The following is a 19,130-nucleotide window of genomic DNA, read 5'->3' on the forward strand; positions in this document are numbered from 1 at the left end:
TGTATGGGGGAGTTGTTTATGGCTTTATCACTTTCTATGTGCCGAAGAAAATGAAACAAAATGAATGAAAGCATAAACAAAACAAAATATAGTTATGCCACCTTAACCTCTCTAGGACCGGCGGGACGAATTCGTCCCACCTACGTAACAGCCAGTTGAATCCTGTGGCGCGATTTTCAAATACCTTTGAAATGCTATTACTTCAATTTCTCAAACATATGACTATTTTACAGCTATTTAAAGACAAGACTCTCGTTAATCTAACCACACTGTCCGATTTCAAAAAGGCTTTACAACGAAAGCAAAACATTAGATTATGTCAGCAGAGTACCCAGCCAGAAATAATCAGACACCCATTTTTCAAGCTAGCATATAATGTCACAAAAACCCAGAAGACAGCTAAATGCAGCACTAACCTTTGATGATCTTCATCAGATGACACACCTAGGAAGTTATGTTATACAATACATGCATGTTTTGTTCAATCAAGTTCATATTTATATCAAAACACAGCTTTTTACATTAGCATGTGACGTTCAGAACTAGCATACCCCCCGCAAACTTCCGGCGAATTTACTAACAATTTACTAAATTACTCATGATAAACGTTCACAAAAAGCATAACAATTATTTTAAGAATTATAGATACATTACTCCTCTATGCATTCGATATGTCCGATTTTAAAATAGCTTTTCGGTGAAAGCACATTTTGCAATATTCTAAGTAGATAGCCCGGCATCACAGGGCTAGCTATTTAGACACCCACCAAGTTTAGCCTTCACCAAAGTCAGATTTACTATTAGAAAAGTTTGATTACCTTTCCTGTTCTTCGTCAGAATGCACTCCCAGGACTTCTACTTCAAAAACAAATGCAGGTTTGGTCCAAAATAATCCATAGTTATGTTCCAACAGCGACGTTTTGTTTGTGCGTTCTAGACACTATCTCAATGGTAAATCACGGTCATGCGCACGGCGCATTTCGTGACAAAAGATTTCTAAATATTTCATTACCGTACTTCGAAGCATGTCAACCGCTGTTTAAAATCAATTTTTATGCCATTTTTCTCGTAAAAAAGCGATAATATTCCGACCGGGAATCTGCAATTAGGTAAACAGCCGAAAGAAAATACAGCACAGGGTCGAATCGGGCACGCGCCTAAGCCCTTTGTCCTCTGATCGGCCACTTGGCAAAGGCGATTATGTGTTTCAGCCTGGGGCTGCCTCGACATCGTTCAGGTTTTTCCCGGGCTCTGAGAGCCTATTGGAGCCGTAGGAAGTGTCACGTTACAGCTAAGATCCTGACTCTTCAATAAACAGAAGCAAGAACAACAACACCTTGTCAGACAGGTCACTTCCTGCATGAAATCTTCTCAGGTTTTTGCCTGCCATAGGAGTTCTGTTATACTCACAGACACCATTCAAACAGTTTTAGAAATTTTAGGGTGTTTTCTATCCATATATAACAAGTATATGCATATTCTAGTTACTGGTTAGGATTAGTAACCAGATTAAATCGGGTACGTTTTTTATCCGGCCGTGTAAATACTGCCCCCTAGCCCCAACAAGTTAATCCTACCTGGGTAGGCTATCTGGGTATTAAACTTGAATTAACCTGGGAGGTTGCTTCATCCAGGTTAATATGGGAAGTTTAAACGTGTCTCATTTGGTTGCAAGAACATTAACCTCTTATGGCTAGGGGGCAGTACTTTCACGGCTGGATAAAAAACATACCCGATTTAATCTGATTATTAGTCCTGCCCAGAAACTAAAATATGCATATAATTATTAGCTTTGGATAGAAAACACTCCAAAGTTTCTAAAACTGTTTGAATGGTGTCTGTGAGTATAACAGAACTCCTATGGCAGGCAAAAACCTGAGAAGGTTCTGTTCAGGAAGTACCCTGTCTGAACATTTCTTGCCCTTGTTGATTCTCTCTATCTATTACAAGGGATCTCTGCTGTTACGTGACACTTCCCACGTCTCCAATGGGCTCTCAGAGCCCGGGAAAAACAGGAATGACGTTATTCAAAGTCCTGGCTGAAACACACGAGAGCAAAAGCTAAGTGCTCTATCAGAGGAGAAAGCCTTAGGCTCGTGACCTGCCCCGCCCCCGTCTTTCGGTTTTTCCCTCAGTTTACAGACCTGCAGATTCCCGGTCGGAATATTATCGCTTTTCTATGAGATAAATTGCATAAAAATTGGTTTTAAACAGCGGTTGACATGCTTCGAAGTACGGTAATGGAATATTTAGAATTTTTTTGTCACGTTCTGCGCCATGCGCACGACCGTGATTTACCATTGGGATAGTGTCTAGAACGCACGAACAAAACGTCATTGATGGAACATAACGATGGATTATTTGGGACCAAACCAACATTTGTTATTGAAGTAGACGTCCTGGGAGTGCATTCTGACGAAGAACAGGAAAGGTAAGACCATTTTTCTTATAGGAAATGTGATTTTGGTGAAGGCTAAACTGGGTGGGTGTCTAAATAGCTAGCCCTGTGATGCCGGGCTATGTACTTAGAATATTGCAAAATGTGCTTCATCCGAAAAGCTATTTTAAAATCGGACATATCGAGTGCATAGAGGAGTTCTGTATCTATAATTCTTAAAATAATTGTTATGCTTTTTGTGAACGTTTATCGTGAGTAATTTAGTAAATTCACCGGGAGTGTTCGGTGGGAATGCTAGTTCTGAACGTCACATGCTAATGTAAATAGCTGGTTTTTGATATAAATATGAACTTGATTGAACAGACATGCATGTATTGTATAACATAATGTCCTAGGATTGTCATCTGATGAAGATCCTCAAAGGTTAGTGCTGCATTTAGCTGTGGTTTTGTTTTTTGTGACATTATATGCTAGCTTGAAATATGGGTGTCTGATTATTTCTGGCTGGGTACTCTGCTGACATAATCTAATGTTTTGCTTTCGCTGTAAAGCCTTTTTGAAATCGGACAGTGTGGTTAGATTAATGAGATTCTTGTCTTTAAATAGCTGTAAAATAGTCATATGTTTGAAAAATTGAAGTTTTCGGATTTTAGAGGAGTTTGTATTTCACGCCACGCCCATCATTGGATATTGGAGCAGACGTTCCGCTAGCGGAACATCTAGATGTAAGAGGTTTTAAGGTATGTTCAACAATTTAACTTATTAAATTGAATGAGATGATAATCCATACAATCTCCATTGATTGGATATCATAAGTGTAAACAGTAGATCAAATGTTGGGAACACTCCCCACTATGGTACACTTCTTTCTGGCCGAAGCCACATGGGATTCCCGCGGGGGCGGGACTTCTGTCAGTACTGGATTACTGAATGGGTTTTGCAAAAACCAAATTTTACTGATTGATCAATTTTAATGATAAATCAAACCTGTATAGGCTATTTGGGATTTAAACTTTAATTAACCTGAGAGGTTTATTCATCTAGGTTAATGTGGAAAAAAGATTACAATGTCTCATTTAGAAAACTAATCAATTTGGATATTATTTAAAAGATCCACTTGAGAATGTAAATCTGGCAATTTCACTTATTAGTTCAATTGGATAAGACATCGATATCCGTCTGGATATCATGAGTAACGACTTGAGTGTCACCTGACTAATTCTTCTTGAAGGAAAGTACTGGTGACTCTTCAGAGGTCCCTGCTGGCACACGCTGAAATCAAGCGGAAGTACCCAGGGCGGGACTTCCATTCAGCAAGGCGGAGGATTTACAATGTGGCACATAACAAAATGGCTGTTTTCCCTTTTGTTAGCTTAGCATCTCGAGCAAGCTAATGCTACTTGATGCCTGAAAAATGCACAACATAGGATTCCCTTGGCAAGGGAAAGGTTTTACTTATAACGTATTATGTTCAAACCCTTTTCGGCGATATTTGACGATGTTTTAACCGGAACTCGCGGCAAACAACGAAATGCACCGTGGTCTACTCGCATCGAAACGCGAGAGAGACAGAGAGATACTTATCGCTGGTCAAGCTAATCTCTCCTAAATTTCAATCGGCTGGCTCTTTGTCCTCACTCGAGAAATTAATAATGACCTAGCCAACACGCGTCTGAAACACGCGAGGCAGAAATAGGCCAGCGTTTGGCCAAACGCGCTATATGTCTGATAGCTTTATCAGCCCTCATACAGAACTGTATAGTTTATGCTACCCACTGACTACCTCAGAGCACAACACGGAGGCGATTCTCCAGAGCACACACGCACCAATAATTCCGGTCTACAATTCCCATAATGTATATAATAAACTTGGTATATTATGTAATCTGCTTTTAAATTTTATATAGGCTGAATCAAAATGAAAGCGTCATCCTATTTTAGATTCCTCGCACGGGGCATCATATGTTTTATCAAAATGACCCAAACGTGCGTCCTAGTTTTAGAGTCCACACAGGGTGCGCCAAATATGTCTATTCAGACCCTTTTCGGATCATTGAACAATGTTAAATTCTTAGGAAGCAGAGTATACTCTGGGCTAACAAGTTGAATCAGCAATACAAAATTGTGTTTAATTATTTATTTACTAAATACCTAAACTAATCACACAGAATTACAAATACACCCAATACAAATGATGTCATACATGATGGCTGGTTACACAAAGGAAAGGGGGTTGGGCTTGAATGAAAGAGCGGGAAGATTTAGGAACAAATAAACAGCAGCTATGCTATCGTAAATACATTATCTTATGCATTCTAAATTACCGCCCATTTGGAAAAGGAAAATGCAATAAATATTTACTCTGAGCTGCGCTTCGGTAGATTGGTCGTAGATGCTGGCCGGATTGGCCAACAGATCTTCCTGTCCTCGGAAGAATGTCTCTGGTGGTAAATTGGATACGTGGTGGTATCTTCGTCCGTCTGTTAGACTGGATCCGTCATCCGTCCTTTCCTAGCCCACGTCTACAGCGGCCGCTGCTAACTCAACGGCTAGGAAGTATCACTTCTGTAGTGAATAAGCTCAAAGTTCATACCATTCGCCACCAAAGCTCACGCCGAGGTTGGCTTAGTTCTGTACTTGACATGTGTGTCCTTCTAACGTAGAGGCTGCAGACCTCACGTACTGGAACAACTGGTTATCTTTTCGTCAAAGGCTTATATAGTGGAGAGGGGGAAGGATGTGTTTCATCGTTTATAACCCCTGTCTCTTCACAGGGGTGGGCCACTGATCATGCAGGGCACTTTCCTTATGAAAACCCAATTCTCTCATTTGGAAGCTAAAATTACATTTAATCTCCTAACAAACAATTTCAACATCAAACATTTCAATTGCATAACAATTCCATGTGACTCTGATAACTAGAGGGTGTATACTTTCTCAGGTACAGTTTATGTCGTCCTGTCATCAGTCATAATGTCTCAGATGACAACCGAACTGACATCCATACTCATTACGTTCCCAAGCATATTTCCAACTGGTTTTATTACCAAAATATGGTTCCTTTCCCCATTTGTTTGATGTTCCCAGACTCTCTATATTTAACAGGACAGCAGTCCTTCAGGACAGCAGTCCTTCAGTAGGGTCAGAGAGGGGAAGGGAGAAAGGTATTTATGGGGGGGGTCATAAACCTTACCCACAGGCCAACGTCATGACACTGGGGACAGCAAGGAGTCATCATGTCAGGTAGTCCTGAGGCATGGTCCTTGGGCTCAGGTCCTCCGAGAGAGAGAAAGAAAGAGAGAAAGAGAGAATTAGAGAGAGCATACTTAAATTCACACAGGACACCGGATAAGACAGGAGAAATACTCCAGATATAGCAGACTGGCCCTAGCCCCCCGACACAAACTACTGCAGCATAAATACTGGAGGCTGAGACAGGAGGGGTCAGGAGACACTGTGGCCCCATCCGACGATACCCCCGGACAGGGCCAAACAGGAAGGATATAACCCCACCCACTTTGCCAAAGCACAGGCCCACACCACTAGAGGGATATCTCCAACCACCAACTTACCATCCTGAGACAAGGCCGAGTATAGCCCACAAAGATCTCCGCCACGGCACAACCCAAGGAGGGGCACCAACCCAGACAGGAAGACCACGTCAGTGACTCAACCCATTCAAGTGACGCACCCCACCTAGGGACGGCATGGAAGAACACCAATAAGCCAGTGACTCAGCCCCTGTAATAGGGTTAGAGGCAGAGAATCCCAGTGGAGAGAGGGGAACCGGCCAGGCAGAGACAGCAAGGGCGGTTCGTTGCTCCAGAGCCTTTCCGTTCACCTTCACACTCCTGGGCCAGACTACACTCAATCATAGGACCCACTGAAGAGATGAGTCTTCAGTAAAGACTTAAAGGTTGAGACAGAGTCTGCATCTCTCACATGGGTAGGCAGACTATTCCATAAAAATGGAGCTCTATAGGAGAAAGCCCTGCCTCCAGCTGTTTGCTTAGAAATTCTAGGGACAATTAGGAGGCCTGCGTCTTGTGACCGTAGCGTACGTGTAGGTATGTACGGCAGGACCAAATCGGAAAGATAGGTAGGAGCAAGCCCATGTAATGCTTTGTAGGTTAGCAGTAAAACCTTGAAATCAGCCCTTGCCTTAACAGGAAGCCAGTGTAGGGAGGCTAACACTGGAGTAATATGATCACATTTTTTGGTTCTAGTCAGGATTCTAGCAGCCGTATTTAGCACTAACTGAAGTTTATTTAGTGCTTTATCTGGGTAGCCGGAAAGTAGAGCTTTGCAGTAGTCCAACCTAGAAGTAACAAAAGCATGGATTCATTTTTCTGCATCATTTTTGGACAGAAAGTTTCAGATTTTTGCAATGTTAGGTAGATGGAAAAAAGCTGCCCTTGAAACAGTCTTGATATGTTCTTCAAAAGAGAGATCAGGGTCCAGAGTAACGCCGAGGTCCTTCAGTTTTATTTGAGACGACTGTACAACCATCAAGATTAATTGTCAGATTTAACAGAAGATCTCTTTGTTTCTTGGGACCTAGAACAAGCATCTCTGTTTTGCCCGAGTTTAAAAGTAGAAAGTTTGCAGCCATCCACTTCCTTATGTCTGAAACACAGGCTTCTAGCGAGGGCAATTTTGGGGCTTCACCATGTTTCATTGAAATGTACAGCTGTGTGTCATCCACATAGCAGTGAAATTTAACATTATGTTTTCGAATGACATCCCCAAGAGGTAAAATATATAGTGAAAACAATAGTGGTCCTAAAACGGAACCTTGAGGAACACCGAAATGTACAGTTGATTTGTCAGAGGACAGACCATTCACAGCGACAAACATATCTTTCCGACAGATAAGATCTAAACCAGGCCAGAACTTGTCCGTGTAGACCAATTTGGGTTTCCAATCTCTCCAAAAGAATGTGGTGATCGATGGTATCAAAAGCAGCACTAAGATCTAGGAGCACGAGGACAGGTGCAGAGCCTCGGTCTGACATCATTAAAAGGTCATTTACCACCTTCACAAGTGCAGTCTCAGTGCTATGATGGGGTCTAAAACCAGACTGAAGCGTTTCGTATACATTGTTTGTCTTCAGGAAGGCAGTGAGTTGCTGCCCAACAGCTTTTTTTTTTTAAATTGAGAGGAACGGGAGATTCAATATAGGCCGATAGTTTTTATATTTTCTGGGTCAAGGTTTGGCTTTTTCAAGAGAGGCTTTATTACTGCCACTTTTAGTGAGTTTGGTACACATCCGGTGGATAGAGAGCCGTTTTATTATGTTCAACATAGGAGGGCCAAGCACAGGAAGCAGCTCTTTCAGTAGTTTAGTTGGAATAGGGTCCAGTATGCAGCTTGAAGGTTTAGAAGCCATGATTATTTTCATCATTGTGTCAAGAGATATAGTACTAAAACACTTTAGTGTCTCCCTTGATCCTAGCTCCTGGCAGAGCTGTGCAGACTCAGGACAACGGAGCTTTGGAGGAATACGCAGACTTAAAGAGGAATCCGTAATTTGCTTTCTAATGATCATGATCTTTTCCTCAAAGAAGTTCATGAATTTATTACTGCTGAAGTGAAAGCCATCCTCTCTTGGGGAATGCTGCTTTTTAGTTAGCTTTGCGACAGTATCAATTTTTTGGGGGGGATTGTTCTTATTTTCCTCAATTAAGTTGGAAAAATAGGATGATCAAGCAGCAGTGAGGGCTCTTCGATAATGCACGGTACTGTCTTTCCAAGCTAGTCGGAAGACTTCCAGTTTGGTGTGGCGCCATTTCCGTTCCAATTTTCTGGAAGCTTGCTTCAGAGCTCGTGTATTTTCTGTATACCAGGGAGCTAGTTTCTTATGACAAATATTTTTAGTTTTTAGGGTGTAACTCCATCTAGGGTATTGCGCAAAGGTAAATTGAGTTCCTCAGTTAGGTGTTTAACTGATATTTGTCCTCTGATGTCCTTGGGTAGGCAGGGAAAGTCTGGAAGGGCATCAAGGAATCTTCGGGTTGTCTGAGAATTTATAGCACGACTTTTGATGCTCCCTGTTTGGGGTCTGAGCAGATTATTTGTTGCAATTGCAAACGTAATAAAATGGTGGTCCGATAGTCCAGGATTATGAGGAAAAACATTAAGATCCACAACACTTATTCCACGGGACAAAACTAAGTCCAGAGTATGACTGTGGCAGTGAGCAGGTCCAGAGACATGTTGGACAAAACCCACTGAGTCGATGGCTCCGAAAGCCTTTTGGAGTGGGTCTGTGGACTTTTCCATGTGAATATTAAAGTCACCAAAAATTAGAAAATTATCTGCTGTGACTACAATGTCCGATAGGAATTCAGGGAACTCAGTGAGGAACGCTGTATATGGCCCAGGAGGCCTGTAAACAGTAGCTATAAAAAGTGACTGAGTAGGCTGCATAGATTTCATGACTAGAAGCTCAAAAGACGAAAACGTCATTTTTTTTGTAAATTGAAATTTGCTATTGTAAATGTTAGCAACACCTCCGCCTTTGCGGGATGCACGGGGAATATGGTCACTAGTGTAACCAGGAGGTGAGGCCTCATTTAACACAGTAAATTCATCAGGCTTAAGCCATGTTTCAGTCAGGCCAATCACATCAAGATTATCAGTGATTAGTTCATTGACTACAACTGCCTTTGAAGTGAGGGATCTAACATTAAGTAGCCCTATTTTGAGATGTGAGGTATCACCATCTCTTCCAATAATGGCAGGAATGGAGGTCTTTATTCTAGTGAGATTGCGAAGGTGAACACCGCCATGTTTAGTTTTGCCCAACCTAGGTCGAGGCACAGACACGGTCTCAATGGGGATAGCTGAGCTGACTACACTGACTGTGCTAGTGGCAGACTCCACTAAGCTGGCAGGCTGGCTAACAGCCTGCTGCCTAGCCTGCACCCTATTTCATTGTGGAGCTAGAGGAGTTAGAGCCCTGTCTATGTTCGTAGATAAGATGAGAGCACCCCTCCAGCTAGGATGGAGTCCGTCACTCAGCAGGCCAGGCTTGGTCCTGTTTGTGGGTGAGACCCAGAAAGAGGGCCAATTATCTACAAATTCTCTTTTGGGAGGGACAGAAAACAGTTTACCCAGCAATTGAGTTGAGACTGCTGTAGAGCTCATCACTCCCCCTAACTGGGAGGGGGCCAGATACAATTACGCGATGCCGACATCTTTCTAGCTGATTTACACACTGAAGCTATGTTGCGGTTGGTGATCTCTGACTGTTTCATCCTAACATTGTTGGTGCCGACGTGGATAACAATCTCTATACTCGCCAGTTTTAGCCAGCACCATCTTCAGATTAGCCTTAACGTCGGTAGCCCTACCCCCTGGTAAAGAGTGTATGATCGCTGGATGATTCATTTTAAGTCTAATACTGCCTTAAGCATGCTGCAAGGAGGCATGAGAACTGCAGATGTGGCCAGGGCAATAAATTGCATTGTCCGTGCAGTGAGACAGGACCGACCTCGCAGTGGCAGACCACATGTAACACCTGCACAGGATGGCAACTGCCCGAGCTACACTAGGAAGGTACAAACCCTCCGACGGGCCGCAAAAGGCTGGACTGAGGTCTTGTAGGCCTGTTGTAAGGCAGGTCCTCAAATTACCCAGACATCACCTATGGGCACAAACCCACCCTCGCTGGACCAGACAGGACTGAAAAAAGCTCTTCACTGACTAGTCGCGGATTTGTCTCACCAGGGTTGATGGTCAGAATCGCATTTATCGTCTAAGGAATGAGCGTTACTCCAAGGTCCGTCATGGTCTGGGGCGGTGTGTCACAGCATCGGCGACTGAGGTTGTCGTCATAGCAGGCAATCAACGCTGTGCAGTACAGGGAAGACATCCTCCTCCCTCATGTGGTACCCTTCCTGCAGGCTCATCCTGACATGACAACCCCACCAGCCATACTGCTAGTTCTGTGGGTGATTTCCTGCAAGACAGGAATGCCAGTGTTAAGCGAAGTGCCCGGATCTCAATCCCATTGAGCACGTCTGGGACCTGTTGGATTGGCGGGTGAGGACTAGGGCCATTCCCCCCCCAGAATTGTCAAGGAACTTGCAGGTGCATTCGTGAAAGAGTGGGGTAACATCTCACAGCAAGAACTGGCAACTCTGGTGCAGTCCATGAGGAGAAGCACTGCAGTACTTAATGCAGCTGGTGGCCACACCAGATACTGAATTAATGTCTGTCATGTTCAGAAATATTTAAACATGTTTACTGAAAATTAACACAGTTGACAGTGAGACTACTTTTTGGGTCCTAAGAGAATTCTATTCTTCAAGAAACAATATCAAAGAATTGAAATGCCCACTGGACACCCAGACCGCATCTTCAAGAAACAAAGTGAATCAATGTTTAATAACGACTCATGAGACTAAATACGTACACCCGTTTTATTGACAACAAGCTACAATAATTCCACAACAAGTCAAACATATTTTACAGCAACAAATACCTTCAAAGTAATTCACTATAACATGAAACATTTGCAGTTAGGATGCTGACACCGGAGCAGCATTTTTGGTTTCAATTGATAGTTTGAAGGATTAAACAGGTTCTTATGGAGCACACGGAGGGATAGCTCTTCCCACATGATTCATCGTTCCAGCCGTTTTCAGCTTAAGAGGAAACACGAAATAGAAAAGTAAGTCACATTTATTTGTTAAAAGTACTCTGAAAAAGTTGAATGATAATGGGCTTACTGTACCTCCAAAGTTCATCTGAATACATGGCTCTCTGGCACCATAGTGGTTAGTCGGCTCCCCTTCAGCCCAGCTCTCGTGATCAAATTTGGAGCCGTCACTCCAGAACCATAGCCTGTCCTGTGGGGAAGTAGTGAGATCAGATGTGCTTGCTGAACAACTTCTAAATTCCAACATACTCATGGTCTTTACTCCACCACCAAAACTGTAAAAGCCACCACTACCAATAATTTGCAGACTGACACTGGAACTGTGGGGTGAAAAAAACCCACAAGTGTTGATACTACAACCACATTTCTAAAAATCCCAATGCATTTCCATAGACTTGACCGGTGAGAAAAAAAAAAACCAGCCTACAACCGTTTAAAGACTGAATCTGCATTAGGGGGGAAACAGCGCCACTGGCCACCATTATCATTTTTGGTCGCTGAGCAGCGTCGCGCAGCATGGTTAGAAACAAAATAAAAAAAAATAGCAAAAATTGTTATATGTCGCAAACTGACGGGTCACCATTAAGGCTTCCAGATTTAAAACATGGCCAGACCGATATGGAATAGGTTGCCTTTTGATACCATGCTATAGTACTCACTCCAGCCCACTGTGTCAGTGGATACTGCAATGGGCATTCTTTTTGTACATCTGTAAGATCTTCCAAACCAGGTTCTTTTTTTATATAGACACTTTCTTAAAAACTACACCGACCTATCAACTTAACAAATGTCAGATACAACCTTAATCCCAAGGTCTCAAATGGAACAAGCCACCTAGTAAATTGTTTCTGCGCCATAGCAAAGAGGAAGAGTCGAGAAGAGCGAGAAGGATAACTACGGCCAAAATCTGCCTTCTCAAGCGGGTAGCGTTTTTGTATGGCCGTCAATAAGATGTCGAATTTCATTGACGACAAATATACGTTTTGTAATGCTTAGGTTGTTACGAGTACTGATACAAGTAGCACACATGACATGCCAGAAACTGAGAAAACCATTTATATCGGAGTTGTGCCTGTCACACTGGAATCTGCTCTCTCATAGGCTAGAATGGTCCCACCTGATCTGCCCGACTGCATTCCATTGCAGAACTCTACACATGGTTAGAGGCCAATGGAGTATCCGGTCAATTAATGGATCATCTGTGGCAATTGCTTTGGAGTTGAAATATCAAGTATTCTTTCGAGATGATCAACTCAAATTAGACCTACATCCAACAGTATTTCTTTCACTTTTGACAATGACTTCACACGAGGCCTTAGTCACATGACATGCCTAAATACTTATAACCACTAGGCTAATAAATCACATGTTGTGAACAAGTGTTGCGATTGTGTGTGTCCCCCGTTACTTGCTAAATGTCAATGAGGCGTTGTCACCATCTTTCCTCTGCTGTACCTCAAACTGTGGTCATTACCAGCTGAGAAACTGGCGAGTTGATTACTCTTGGCAACAGAGTTGTCTGAGCAGTGTCTTAACACCTACTCTGAGCTGATTATGACCACTGGGTACCTTATTATGACAACTGGGTACCTTTTCCACCTTTGCCTGAACAGCATCATATCCGCCAATCTCAGTTAAGGGGAAACTGCCAGTATTGATCAACACCACCGCCTGTAGAAATCGGAACTCTTCATAGCTGTGCACAGATGCCAGGTTTGCGCCAAGGTACTTTACAGTGTTGCGCACAGGTTTCAGTTTTTCTCCAAGTAACTGACAGTGGCGCTAGAGCAAGCAGTACACAGAGACAAAGACATGTCATAATGGAAGTATTAGTCAGTTGTCCAGTCTGAGAATTTGTCTTCTGGACTCAAATATTGCCATCGGAACTAATGTTCTATTAACAGGCTCTTAGAGATTAGTTAACCCATGCCCTGTGGGTTCTAATAGACAACAGGGCCCCAACTCCACACAAATATTGCAAAGCCTATAGACATTATTAATTACAGCATATTTTTACATGAGGCGCCTGTTAAATAAGGCCAAAGACCCTTTAACTAAAAAAGCCAGTTCATTTCAATTGTAGAGGGTAAGCATTATACCTCTGCTTTGGGCCATGTCATTGCAGTTTTGACAAACATGAAGCAGCGCGAATTAAATTGGAACCAGCCTCTGGGGCATGGTTTCTTTGGTCTGCTGCAAATTTCACCAATCATCTGAAAGGAGAAGGAAGGGAGTGTTACGAAATTGCAGCCGACTATTAAAGGATAGTCGAGACTGACTGACATACAAATCCCCTTGCATCATAAATAACATTTGTAGAGCAGTCATACCACAACAAAATATACACAATGAATGATGTAAAGCACACTCATTCCACAGAGCACCGAGTATCTACAGGTTTTAGAACTCCCCTCACCTGGTTGTCTTCATTGAAAGGTAAACCACCTGCTATACTAGGGCACTCTGTGGAATGAGTTCGACACTCGTGATGTAAAGGTGAAGCTGACCTCTTACTTGCTATGTTCGCAGTCATTATGTCACCCAGTGTAAAGGCAGTGCTGGAGAAGCAGTAGAAGGGTCAAACATCGCCATGGTGATAGTCTCCTGGACACAACGAGAGAAGCCATCAGTGTTTCCCCCAACCTCTGCTCGAGCACCCCAGTAAGTCCACTTATCACATTCAACTAATGAAGGGCTGAGGAATACCAGCTATCATCTCTTCCACCAACATACAGTAGATTAGCCTGGCACAAGAATGTTTGACTCCAAATGGCACTACATAGGGAATTGAAAGCATCTGATAGTCACCATCTACTTAAGTTAAGGAGAAGTCTATGCTCTTGGGTTCTCCCCAAAACAGCACCCTAGCTAACTAACCCCGATGCATGGCACACCTAGTAAGACACCATTTGGGATGAAATCGATACAGTACTATGTTGAACTCTCACCTGCAGTCTGGTCCTGTCAGCGCTCTGTTTGTGAGTTGAGTTCTACCGCTTCCTGCTCTCCTTTTTTAAGGACCCATCCAGTCAGACCCCTCCCTCTCTCATCCTTTAACCGTTCAAATAATCAACTAATCATCAAGCTTTTATCATTTGAATCAGCTGTGTTGTGTTAGGGTAAAAACCAAAACGTACACCCCTTGGGCATAGCCACGGGAAGAAGTTTGGTGGTTGCAGGGTACTTTAAATGAACGTTATTTTCAATTGGGGTGCTGGAAAATATCTTTGCCTGTGCTACAGGCGCTCTATTGGTCCACTATGATAGCACTACTTTTGTGAAATGTAACAAATATATATATATATACACAGTACCAGTCAAAAGTTTGGACACACCTACTATTCAAGGGTTTTCTTTATTTTTACTATTTTCTTTGTAGAATAATAGTTAATACATCAAAACTGTGAAATAACACATATGGAATCATGTAGTAACCCAAAAGAAGTGTTAAACAAAACCAAATATATTTTAGATTCTTCAAAGTAGCCACCTTTGCCTTGATGACAGCTTTGCACACTCTTGGCATTCTCTCAACCAGCTTCACTGGTATGCTTTTCCAACATTCTTAAAGGACATCCCACATATGCTGAGCACTTGTGGCTGCTTTTTCCTTAACTATGTGGTCCAACTCCTCCCAAACCATCTCAATTGGGTTGAGGTTGGGTGATTGTGGAGGTCAGGGCAGTCTGATGCAGCACTACATCACTCTACCTTATTGGTCAAATAGCCCGATACACAGCCTGGTGGTATGTTGGGTCATCGTACTGTTGAAAAACAAATGACAGTCCCACTAAGCGCAAACCAGATGGGATGGTGTATCGCTGCAGAAGGCTGTGGTAAACATGCTGGTTAAGCGTGCCTTGAATTCTAAATAAAACACAGACAGTGTCACCAGCAAAGCACCGTCACACCTCCTCCTCCATGCTTCACGGTGGGAAACCACACATGCGGAGATCATCCGTTCACCTACTCTGCTGTCTCACAAAGACACACTAATCAGACCAAAGGACAGATTTCCACTGGTCTAATGTCCCTTGCTCGTGTTCCTTGGCCCAAGCAAGTCTCTTTTTCTTATCGGTGTCCTTTAGGAGGGGTTCTTTGCAGCAATTCGACATAAGGCCTGATTCACGCAGTCTCCTCTGAACATGTGTCTGTTACTTGAACTCTGTGAAGCATTTTATTTGAGCTGCAATTTCTGAGGCTGGGTAACTCTAATGAACTTATCCTCTGCAGCAAAGGTAACTCTGGGTCTTCCTTTCCTGTGCGCTTGATGGTTTTTTGCGACTGCACTTGAAGAACTATCAAAGTTCATGAAATGTTCCGCCATTATGACTAACCTTCATGTCTTAAAGTAATGATGGACTGTCATTTCTCTTTGCTTATTTGAGCTGTTCTATCAAATAAATGGACTTAGCCCTATTTGGTAAAAGACCATCTCTGTATACCAGCCCTACCTTGTCACAACACAACTGACTGGCTCAAACACTTAAGAAGGAAAGAAGTTCCACAAATTCACTTTAAACAAGGACACCTGTTAACTGAATGCCTTCCAGGTGACTACCTCATGAAGCTGGATAAGAGAATACCAAGAGTGTGCAAGCTGTCATCAAGGCAAAGGGTGGCTACTTTGAGAATTCAAATAGAAATAGATTTAACACTTTTTTTAGGTTACTACATGATTCCATATGTGTATTTCATAGTTGATGTCGTCATTATTATTCTACAATGTAGAAAATAGTACAAATAAAGAAACCCCTGGAATGAGTAGGTGTGTCTAAACTTTTTGTCTGGTACTATATATGTATGCTCTTTACTTGTCCAGTGTTCCAATGGGGACATTATTTGTATTTTTTACCTAAACCTGCAAACACCCATCAGATAGAATTCATAGCAGGCAGTGCACTGGGTTAGTCAGATTTTGATTAAGTATAACAGAACAGATAAATGGCGAGACATTCCCTCTCATGGGATGGGTTGCCAAAAAGAACTAACTGAAAGCCACACTCCAGATCTGTTTATGCTGTTCTGCCAAGGCTATCACTGTTACGGTCACAGCAAAAAATGCAGTTCAAATACAGTTGAAATGCAGCTGATCTTTTGAGGCTTCTATCCCTGGATATACCTGCATGAATAGCAATTTCTGTTAAGCTCGTTCCTTCACCCTGCTCCTGTATTTTTTTTCAAACATCGACCAGTCGCATTGCTAGTGCATCTCTCTTCTCTACCAGAGTCTACCCCATTATAAGAACCCCAACAATAATGCTAAAAGCCCATGTAAGCCTGTTGGCCGTTTTGGCATGTAGGAGATGACGGAATTTGCTTTGGAAAAAGTTGAGGCTTTTTTAGACTGGCTGAATGGGTCTTAGCAGAGCATGTGTATGAGCATCAACAAGCCTTGTTACCATGTACCCTTTGAGAATGAATGAACAATTGTTACATCACACAAACATAAGTACCAGATTCATTTTGGGAAATCATTTGGGTAGTTTTCTTTGCACATTGGAGGATCCTGCAAACCAAGGTGTGAGGTTAAGTCATTGATGTCATGTGTGCTATCCACATCCTGGTGCTGAACTGTGAACGTCATGCGGTGCTGAACATTTGAAACAGCTTGGCTCGTGGAATTACTCTTTGATCCAAACTAATACATTAATGAAATTGCTGCACTAATTAATTATTGGAAACTAAAATCTGATTAAGGGAAAGTCCCAACACTTTTTTCTGTGCGCGCAGTCAGCCTATTTGTGCATGCCCAACAGAATGCACATTGTGGTGCGGGGACTGCCCATATTGTTTCATCATTTTGCCATAAGGCGTAGAGCCATTTTTGAGTGAGAGACTAATAAAACCAATACTGTCCCCACTGCGTCGCAATAGGATCGATCAACTATTAGCGTCCATTGCTATATCAACGGTTGTGATTACCTAGTCATTGGAATTTTGGAGATCACAGCCTAAATTGTGTTCTTTTCTTCGTCGCTATGCAAACATGGCTGATTTCCGCGACAATTTCGCTGTTAAGCAAGCTTTATTAGCTAATAACATGGAAAGATTAAGTCAAACTACTTTTTGGGTACCTCGTCAACATTATAACATGAAATCCTTATGTCTTAAATGTTGCTCCATTTAGGAAATGTCAAAGAAACCGTGTATTCTGCTTGACACAATATCACAAAGTAAGCCCATGTCCACTCCACAAATATGTAAATCCTCTTGATTCCGTCACTGGCTTGTCTGGCTGTCATGTTTTTATTTTAACCTGCCCTTATCCACACTGAAATAATATAATTTCAGTAGTCCTCTATTATGATTCATTTTTCCTCTCTATCACATAGCTCATTAAATACACCCTTGTGGTTGAATATATATATCTCTTGTTGGTCCTAGGATACAACAATGAATAATCTGGAACAATAAATACCATCAAAGATACCTTACAGCTTCCAATAATGAACACCTTGTGAAACGCTGTGAAAACCACCTGTCAATATTTTAATAGATAAACTTGATCGTTTTTGTACAGTTGTGTCATGAAGTTATTTCTGTACACCCGACAATCAGACTAAAATACTGATTCCTGGTGCGTGGAATATAGAGGAGGTGGATGTGTGTGGGTGGGAGGTTCTGCCTGTCCCTTGTTCTCAACAGGGAGCCAGTCTCAGAAGGGGGACTTGAAGAGGGAGACTGCAAAGTCCAGGCACTTGCTGCTCTCTTGAGAACAGGAGCAGGGTAGGAGACAGACACAGAAACAAGCAAACACACAGGTTACACTGAGAAAATGTAATGGATTGGTGTAGTGTTAGAAATGGGAGATATGTACTGCTCAACACTTTTGAAGGTATAGCCTCCATGGTCCCCTCCGCACAGAGAATCAAACTGATCCAAAACTCACTGGTTCTGGTAGATGGGATACCTCCTGGGCGGCTCGGCCAGTCGATGGTCCTAAAATGACTCAGTCGATGGTCCTAAATTAATTTCTTGCTTTTCTCAAATGTCAACCAAAACTTTACATACTTTGGTCTATTGAGCTTCACTGAAGTGTAGGGCGTCAGGGCTTTCAGTGGTCGATTGTCCAACTGTGGAAGATTGTTGGCTTCCACCGAGGTAACCCTAGGAAGACAGAGGAAAAGTGTCAGTGTTAGGGAAATTAAAAGTAGTTTCAGGTCATTTGTATGGAAATGCTTGTGAGATCTTTTATATTCACTTTAACAGATGGTGACCCCAGCTAGGAGCGAAAGAGCAGCGAGGTCTCTCAGTCTCGCCTTCCTTCCTTCCCTCCGTCCTTCTTCCAAACCAAGTTCATTTGCCCAGACGTCGTAGCACTTGGTCCCCTTCTTGATTCTGCTCCGGTAGCTCTCCTTCTGTTTCTCCTGCGCCTCGTCCATGTTCAGTCTCACCTTGATTGAGAACAGGAATAAATACAACTATATTTCCTACGAAGGTGGTCCTCAAAAGGCGTTCTGATCTGGTTTTGAAAACATCCACCGGCTCGCGTCCGTACTCGGTGGAGGCCTAGATGCTGCTGTCGTGTGCAAAGAGAGACTTACCTTTCGGTTGCTTCTCGCATCCTTCCTGGTACCAATCAAGGGACTTGCCCATGGCAGTCTTGAGGGTCTGGTTGGTCCAGTCACAAAACCTGGAGGAGGGGTAGGAAAGCGATATCTATTGGACAATGTAACATATGAAATATGTACCATGGAAAAACAAATTGTAAAAAAAAATGAAACCATTCCAGCGTTCATGACCTCGGTCACTCAAGGATGACCGTGGGTGTTGAAGATGTCCACCAGTGCCTTGGAGGTGGCCTCGCCAGTCTCGTCCTTGATGGTATCATACAAAACAATCTGTTTTTGGTTCCAAGCACCTTAATGGTTTACAGAAGGGAATTGAGTTAAGCACGTCCTCTTTCTTCCCTTACTGACCCTAATGGGTATTGCCTCCACCCACTTAGTAAAGTGATCACCTTCACTTCATTACTATGATCCATGGTGATGCAATTATACTAGCTAGCTGTGCACGGAGGGAATAAACACATCACACTGCGCAATCATGCGATTCCATATGAA

At 42.7% G+C, this 19,130-nt stretch overlaps 2 long non-coding RNA genes across 2 annotated transcripts; both read right to left on the minus strand.

Annotated features, from left to right (window-relative positions):
* Positions 1 to 10,811: 10,811 nt before the first annotated feature.
* On the minus strand, positions 10,812 to 12,697 carry LOC115156894 (uncharacterized). Its single transcript, XR_003868340.1, has 3 exons — positions 12,655 to 12,697; positions 11,140 to 11,254; positions 10,812 to 11,050 (listed from the first exon to the last, which is right to left on the minus strand). It is a non-coding gene; the product is annotated as an uncharacterized LOC115156894 (long non-coding RNA).
* A 105-nt stretch (positions 12,698 to 12,802) lies between these two features.
* LOC115156895 (uncharacterized) lies at positions 12,803 to 13,244 on the minus strand. Its single transcript, XR_003868341.1, has 2 exons — positions 13,164 to 13,244; positions 12,803 to 12,846 (listed from the first exon to the last, which is right to left on the minus strand). It is a non-coding gene; the product is annotated as an uncharacterized LOC115156895 (long non-coding RNA).
* Positions 13,245 to 19,130: the final 5,886 nt, after the last annotated feature.

The sequence above is a fragment of the Salmo trutta genome, chromosome 21 (assembly GCF_901001165.1).
Source record: "Salmo trutta chromosome 21, fSalTru1.1, whole genome shotgun sequence".
NCBI classification, from domain to species: Eukaryota; Metazoa; Chordata; class Actinopteri; order Salmoniformes; family Salmonidae; genus Salmo; species Salmo trutta.